General features: G+C 34.6%; 1 pseudogene; it reads left to right on the top strand.

Annotated features, from left to right (window-relative positions):
* The first annotated feature begins 7,759 nt into the window (after nt 1-7,759).
* On the top strand, nt 7,760-8,353 carry LOC122218445 (annotated as a pseudogene).
* The last annotated feature ends 903 nt before the right edge of the window (nt 8,354-9,256 follow it).

Here is a 9,256-nt window from a genome sequence, read left to right as displayed (position 1 = left end):
ATAGATCTTGGAACAGAACAGAGATAAGAAACAAGCCTACCCATTTATGGCCAATTAATTTACAACAAAGGAGATAAGAATTTACAATGGGGAAAAGACAGTCTCTTCAATATATAGTGATAGGGAAATTGGACAGCCATCTGAAAAACAAAGGAACTAGATCACTATCTTATAACATATAGAAAACTCTTTTACGTTATTCTTGGCAGTGATTTTTTGGCTTGGACACTAAAAACAAAAGCAACAAAAGCAAAAAACAACTAAGTGGGACTACATCATACTAAAAAGCTTCTGCACAGCAAAGAAATCTATCAAGAAAATACAAAGGCAACTAATGAATGGGGAAAAACAGTCGTGAATTGTACATCTAATAAAGGGTTATTATCCAAATTATATAAAGAACTCATCCAACTCAACGGCAAATAAAAAAATGATTTAAAAAATGGGAAGATCTGAATAGGTCTGAATAGATCACATCTGTTTGATTGGCTATTATCAAATAATCAAGAGACAAGTGTAGGCAAAGATTTGGACAAGAAGAAACCCTTGTATGCTATTGGGAAGGTAAATTCCCAATGGTTGCAGCCATTATGAAAAACAGCATGAATGTTCCTCAAAAAGTTAAAAATACAGGTATTTATATGATCCAGCAATTCTCTTCTTGGTAGTTATCTGAACGAAACAAAAACACTAACTCAAAAACATATCTCACAATAACCAATATATGAACACAACCTAATTGTCCATCAGTGGATGGATAAAAAATATATGCTATATGCACACAATGGAATATTAGCCATAAAAGAGAATTAAATCTGGGGCATCTGGGCGGCTCAGTTGGTTAAGTGTCCACATCTTGATTTTGGCTCCGATCATGATCTCATGGTTCATGAGTCCAAGCCCTGCAACAGGCTCTGCACTGACAGTGTGGAGACTGCTTAGGACTCACTCCCTCTCTCTTAAAAAAAATAAACAAAAAAATTAAAAACTGGGGCACCTGCACTCACTCAGTTAAGCATCTGATTTGATTTTGGCTCAGGTCATGATTTTATGGTTCGTGGGTTCAAGCCCCGTGTCAGGCTCCACACTGGCAGTGTGGGTGGACATTAAGGGCATTATGCAAAATTAAGTAAGAGAACACTAATATATATTTTACTTACATGTGAAATATAACAAACAAACTCACAGATACTGAGAATAGATTTTTGGTTGCTAGATGCTGTGCATGGAAGATGGGCAAAATATGTCAAGAGGTTCAAAAGATACAAACGTACAGTTAAAAAATAAGTCATGAGGATGTAATATACAGCATGATAACTATAGTTAATATTGTATTGCATATTTAAAATTGCTAAGAGGATAGATCTTAAATTTTCTGATCACAAGAAAAAAAGTTCAACTTTGTACAGTAATAGATGCTAACTATACTATTATAATCATCTGCAATGTATACAAATATCAAATAATTACTTGTGCATCTGAATATAATATTATATGTCAATTATATCTCAATAAAAAGAAAAGAAACAGCTTGAAGCCATTTGGATATTATTTTTTAAAGACCTTGTATAGAGCAAAAAAATATCTTGCTAAATAGATTCATATGTAGGAAACTTGGGACTGAATACTTGTATTCCTTTTAATTACTTGGATACAAAGATGGGATTCAGAAGTTCAGACAAATTATAGGGAAGTAGTAAATATGATTAAAAGGCAAATTAATAGTGTGAAAGTGATAAAAGTAAACCACATTAGATATGGGGACAGTAGGGGGAGCTCTCACACACTACCCCTCCTTGTCTACTGCAGGGAAGAGAGGTATCTTACATTCTTAACAGGAATAAGCCTGCACTTTACTACCTAAGAAGAAGGAAGAAAGATTCCCCTTTGTGCAGTAATAGCAAATGAATGTGTCACAACTCAACCAATGAAAAGCCACTATACTTCAAACTGCCAGTTCACTCCCTCCAATTGACTTTTTATTTATGAGTTTCTCTCAACTCCCCTTTCTTCTATAAAAGAGCACTCCTCTCCTTTGTTCTTCAAATTGTCTATGGTTTTGCTGTAGCTTGCTTGTCCTGAATTGCAGTTCTCCACTATTCCTAAATAAACTAATTTTCAGTAGTAAAATAACTGACAGTTTTATTTTTATGGTTAACAATAGAAATAAAATATGGGAATATATGTGTTTAATGTACCATATCTAAAGGACTGACTATAGAGGAGATTTGAGGTTTAAAAAATACATAAATAACTCAGAGAAGAAAATACAACTTTACCTTGAAAGAGTCTATGGTGGAGATTGATGAAAGTCACATTGAGGTCATGTTTAAAAATATAAATCAAGCACCAATTCAGCTGGCACTAGTCCTGTTGGCTACAGGTCCACTCACATAGAGGATAGGTAGCACACAAAACTTGCTAGCACTACACATCCTGCCTCTGGGGCTTTGGGGGTTCCAAATCGCCAAATTCCAGACCACCTTTCCTCAGTCTCTGTGAATGGTGATCCTCTCAACAGAGGACTGGCACACAAACTTTGCTAATATCACATCCTATTTTCATAAGCTTCTGTAAATCTTACCCTTTTAATAAACTCTTGGTCAGAGTCCATCAAAAGCAGTACAAGCCTGGCAGTGTGCATGCAGCCCCAATAGGGGTCAGCATTATCCAAAGTGGCTCCCCCTCCCACTCCCTGGGGCAGATGGGAAGATAACCATACACAAGTCAGGCTGCAGTCCCAGAAGTGGGTTGGGTACAGACTGCTGGTCTGAGTACATGCCCCACCCACAAAAATAAGAGTTTCGGTGGGGGGCAGTAATTTGGTGATATTGTATCTCTGCACCTATCTGGTGTGACTCAACTGAAGCCCAGGGTGGCCCCAGACTGGCCCACTAACAACATAAGGACTAAGCACTACCTACAACAGGTAAAGAGGGCCATTACAAACCAATGGACTAAAGGAAAAAGTGGCTTGGCCACAATATCAGGGTGCATACAATACACATAGGCGACAACCCTAAATTTCCAGGTTCAAGTGAACAGGGGACACTGTCCTGCAGGACACTACAGGACTTCTTCTTCATAAAGACATTACTTTCAAATAAAGGAGATCTAGCTGACTTTACTAACAGACAGAAATAGACACAGAGAGTTAGACAATATGAGAAGACAGAGGAATATGTCCCAAATGAAAGAACAGGACAAAAATCCCAGCAAGAGACCTAAGTGAAACAGAGAAAAGCAATATGCCTGATGGAGACTTTAAAGTAATAATCAGAAAGATATTCATTGGACTTGAGAAAAGAATAGAGGATCTCAGTGAGACTGGTAAGAAGATGCACATAAAACAACCAATCAGAGATGAAGAACTCAATAAATGAAATTAAAGATACACTAGATGAAATAAATACTAGAGTAAAGGAAGAACGGATCAAAAACCTAGAGTACAGAGTAATGGAAAGCAATCAAGTTGAACAGGTAAGAAGAAAAAACAATACAAAGTGAAAATAGACTTAGGGAACTCAGCAACACCATCAGGTGTAATAACATTTGCATTATAAAGATCCCAGAAAAAAAAAAAAGAGAGGGAAAAGCTGGCAGAAAATTTACTTGAATAGGTAATAACTGAAAACTTCCCAAATCTGGAGAAGAAAACAGAAATCCAGATCCAGGAGTCACAGAGAGCCCCCCAAAAAATCAACCCAAGAAGGTCTACACAAGGACTCATAGTAATTAAAATGGCAAAAAGTAGTGATAAAGAGAGAATTTTAAAAGCAGCAAGAGACAAGAAAACAGCCATATACAAGGGAAACCTATAAAGATATGAATTGATTTTTCAGCAGAAATTTGCAGGGCAGGAAGGAGTGGCATGATATATTCAAGTGTTGAAAGAGAAAAATCTGCAGCCAAGAATATTCAATTTACAAGGCTCAGATCAGCAACCTGGAGGACAGAGTAATGGAAAGCATTCAGAATAGGAGAGATAAAGTTTTCCAGATAAACAAAAGCTAAAGGAATTCATGACCACTAAATGAGCCCTACAAGAAATTAAAGGGGACTCTTTGAGTGGAAAGGAAAGACAGTAAGAGTAATAAAAGTAGAAAGCACAAAAGTGATAAAAACAAGTACATCTATAAAAATCAGTCAAAGGACTCAAAAAGCAAAAAGAATGTGGAGTTCCACCACATACTTAAAACATGGGGGCAAAGAGGAGTAAAGAATGCGTTCAAACTTAAGCGACCATAAACTTAATATAGACTGCTATATGCAGAAGATGTAGCCACAAATCAAAAACTAGTGTTAGGCAAAAAATAAATAGAAAGGAATTCAAGTATATCACTAAAGAAGGTCAACTAAACATGAGAGAACAAGAGAAAAAAGAAACAGGGAAGAACTTCAAAAAAATAACAATGAAACAAGAAACCAAGTGGCAATAACTGCATACCTATCGATAATTACTTGGGGTATAAGTGGATTAAATGCTCCAGTCAAAAGACATAGGGTGACAGAGTAGATAAAAAACATGACCCACTTATATGCTGCCTGTGGGAGACTTATTTCAGACCTAAGGACACTTACAGATTGAAAATGAGGAGATGGAGAAACATTTATCCTGCAAATGGATGTCAAAAGAAACCCAAGGTAGCAATATAAGTATGGAGAAAATAGACTTTAAAATAAAGACTATAACAAGAGACAAAGAAAGACACTATAACAATAAAGGGAAAATACAACAAGATGTAACAATTGTAAATATTTATGCACCCAACATGAGAGCATCCAGATACATAAAAATTAACAATAAACATAAAAGAAGTAATCAATACTAATATAATATAATGGGGACTTTAACAACCCACTTACATTAATAGACAGATCATGCAAACAGAAAATCAACAAGGAAACAGTGGCTTTGAAAGACACATTAGACCAGACAGATAACAGATATATTCAGAACATTCCATCCTAAAACAGAATACACATTCTCTTTAAGTGTACATGGAACATTTTCCATAATTGATCACATATTAGGCCACAAAACAAGTATCAAAAAATTGATAAAGACTGAAGTCCTACTATGCATCTTTTCTGACCATAACATTATGAAACTAGAAATCCATCACATGAAAATATCTGGAAAGAGCACAATTACATGGAAATTAAAAACATGCTATTAAACAATGAATGGGTAAGAAGAGAAATTAAAAAAAAAGAGACAAATGAAAAAAACAATGGTTCAAAATATTTGGGATGCAGTAAAAGCAGCTCTAAAAGGGAAGTTTATAACAATACAGGTCTAATTCAAACAGCAAGAAAAAATTCAGATAAACAAACTAAGACAGCTAAGACAAGAACAAACAAAACCCAAAACCAGCAGAAGGAAGGAAATTATAAAGATTAGAATAGAAATAAATGAAAAAGAAACTAGAAACACAAAAGAACAGATCAATGAAACCAGGAGCTGGTTCTTTGAAAAGATCAACAAAATTGATAAATGTTTAGCCATACCCATAAAAAAAAAATACTCAAAATCTGAAATGGAAGAGAAATAACAACACCACATAAATACAATGAACTATAAGAGAATATTATGAAAATTATATGCCAATAAATTGGACAACCTAGAAGAAATAGATAAATTCTTAAAACAATAACCTACCAAAACTGAATCAAAACAAAATAGACATTTTGAATGAACCAACTATCAAAAATGAAATGGAATCAATAATAAAAAACTCCCAACAAAAGTACAGGACCAGATGGCTTTACAGGTGAATTAATCCAAGCATTTAAAGTCAATACCCATTTTTTTTTTCAAACTATTCCAGAAAATAGAAGAGGATGGAAAGTTTCCAAATTCATTCTATGAAGCAGCATTATGCTGATACCAAAACCAGATAAGGACACCACAGAAAAAAGGAGAACTACAGGTCAAAATCTCTGATGAACACAGATTTCAAAAATCCTCAACAAAATATTAGCAAACTGGATCCAGCAATACATTAAAACTTACATTAAGACATTAAAACAATACATTCCCCATGATCAAGTTGGTTTTATTCCCAGAATGAGAGAACAGTTCATTATTCACAAATAAATCAATGTGATACATCACATCAATAAAAGAAAGGATAAAACATAGGATTATTTCAATAGATACAGAAAATGCATGTTGAAAAAGTACAACATCCATCCATGACAAAAACCCTCAAAAAGTTAGGTTAATAGTTAACATACTATTAGTTAACATACCTCCACATAATAAAGGTCATATATGAAAAACCCAGAGCTAACCTCATCCTTAATGGGGAAGTACTGAGAGCTTTTCCCCTAATGTCAGGAAGAAGACAAGAATGTACACTCTCACCATTTGTATTCAACATAGTACCAAAAATCCCAGCCATAGCAATCAGAAAATAAAAAGAAATAAAACACACCCAAATTGGTAAGGAAGAAGTAAAATTTTACTATTTGCAGATGATGTGGTACTATATATAGAAAACCCAAAAAACTCCACCAAAAACCTGCTAGAACTGATCAATGAATTCAGTAAAGTTGCAGGATACCAAATCAATGCATAGAAATCTGTTACATTTCTATACATCAATAATGAAGTGGCAGAAAGAGAAATTTAGAAAACAATCCCATTTACAATTACACCAAAGTAATAAAATACTTAGGAATAAGCATCCCTAACAAGGTGAAAGACCTATACTCTGAACATTATAAACCACTAATAAAAGATATTTTAGAAGACATAAAGAATTGGAAAGACATTCTATGCCCATGGATTGGAAGAATATTATTAAAATGTCTATATTACCCAAAACAATCTACACATGTAATGCAATCCCTATCAAAATACCAACAACATTTTTCTCACACCTAGAATAAATAATTCTAAAATTTGTATGGAACTATGGAAGACTGCAAATAGCCAAAGCAATTTTGGAAAAGAATAGCAAAGCTGGAGGCATCACAATTCTGGACTTCAAGTTATATTACAAAGCAGTAGTTATCAAAACAGTATGGTACTGGCATAAAAATTAGATCAATGGAACAAAATAAAAAATACAGAAATAAATCCACAACTATATGGTCAATTAACCTTTGACAAAGCAAGAAAGAATATCCAATGGGAAAAAGACCGTCTCTTCAGCAAATGGTATTGGGAAAACTGGACAGTAACATGCAGTTTTCTAGTTTCATTTTCTAGGCCATTTTCTCTCAGTATAGACAAAATATAAATTCAAAATGAGTTAAGGACCTAAATTTGAAAGCTCAAACCACAAAAATCCCAGAAGACAGCACTGGCAGTAATTTCTGACATTGGTTGTAGCAACATTTTTCTAGAGAAGTCTCCTGAAGCAAGAGAAACAAAAGCAAAAATAAACTGTTGGGACTACATCAAAATAAAAAGCTTCTGAAAAGCAAAGAAAGTAATCAACAACAACAAAAACAAAAACCATAATCAACAAAACTAAAAGACAACCTGCAGAATGGGAGAAGATATTTGCAAATGATAATGAGTAGTATTGGATAATGGTTTAGTATCCAAAATATATAAAGAACTTACACAACTGAACACCAAAAACTACAAGTAATCCAATTAAAAAACGGGCAGAAGACATGAATAAACATTTCTCCAAAGAAGATATACAGATGGCCAACAGATACGTGAAAAGATGCTCAAATAAATGATAATCAGGAAACACAAATCAAAACCACCATGATATATTACTTAATACTTGTCAGGATGGCTAAAATAATAATAATAAAAAAACAAGATTCCGTTTGCTACAAAGAAAATCATCAGAGACAGCAGAAATAGTGGCAGAATGAGCCCAGTAAGTCTAGTGGTTCCAACAGTCCTACCTCAGATTCTGCTACTGTACAGAAAGCAGAGACTAGTTCAAACAACTGCGAAGGTGCTGCTGGCAGCATATCTGAAAAATCAAGGAAGGGGCCCCGTGGCTGCCTTGCCTGTAACTCACCAAATGACAGAAATGAGCATTTCGAGAGGACGAAACAAATACCTCCAAAACAGAGGTATCAGACCAAGTTGTCACTCAGCCCAGTCCACCAGTTTCTCAGTCCAGTACTTCTCAAAGTGAAGGAAAAGCTCCTGGGTTGCTGAAACCAAAGAAGAGATGTTTTATGTGCAGAAAGAAAGTTTGGCCTTACAGGGTGTGACTGCTGATGTGGAAATTTGTTTTGTGGATTTCACCATTACTCCGAGAAGCACAACTGTCCATATGATTACAAAGCAAAAGATGAAGCAAAAATCAGAAAAGAGAATCCAGTTGTTGTGGCTGAAAAAAATCCAAAGAATATACATTACTACTTGTGAAGAGACTTAAACTTTGTTTTTATTTTAATATATCATAGGAAAACATTAAAGAGCAGATGCATGGCCATTTTCCTTTGATGTTCTCTAGAGTTTTACTTCACACTTTTCTGTCTTATAATTAAAATTTTAGGATGTTTGGGTGTTTGTTACAGGCAGAAATGGATAGATCCAGCCCTGCAAAATGTATATCCCTTGCCATAAATAAAATAGGATGAAAATCTGCACAGCAAATTGCAATACACAGTTAGGGACAAAATTTAGTTTTCATGTGCCAAACATAATACATGAAATATCTGCAGGCTTGCAGCATATCTGCCTTTTGGAATGTAATCAAGACATAATCTTTTGCTAGTGTTATATACCTGTATTTTTTATTTTTAATGGTACACCAGAAAAAGACTGGCAGTCCACTTCTACCGTAGTTAAACTTCATCCTGTTAATTTCCACAACATGTTCTTTGGAAGGAGGAAAGCTATAAAGAGGATCAGACGTTTCCATGAAATCAGTATTTGTTACCATATATGAGCCTGGCTAATTGGTCTTCTAAAAGCTGTCAAATAAGACATTCTGTGAACGGTAAACATCACAACTGGTTATCGTGAGTAAAACCATCAAGCCAATAGGGTCTTGAGCTATCTTTGAAGCTTATTGTGCTGGCCTGCACTAGAAGATGTCTGTATTACTCTGATTGCCAAAAATGTTGTGTAGCAAAGAACTGCACTAGGATTTATTTGTTTATAAGAAGAAATTAAAACTACATTTGGTTTTTACATACAGAGTCCCTGTTGAATAACACGCATCTGAATTTTAAGTTGCAAAAGTATCTGAAAAGTTAATTTTTCATGAGCAACTTTTATTGAATGTTTTGGTTCAAGAAAGGATGTTTAAAGCTAATGATTACC

This window comes from Panthera leo, chromosome B1 (assembly GCF_018350215.1).
Source record: "Panthera leo isolate Ple1 chromosome B1, P.leo_Ple1_pat1.1, whole genome shotgun sequence".
NCBI lineage: Eukaryota > Metazoa > Chordata > Mammalia > Carnivora > Felidae > Panthera > Panthera leo.
Note: the sequence above shows the minus strand (reverse complement) of the source record. Positions and strands in the feature narration are given on the sequence as shown.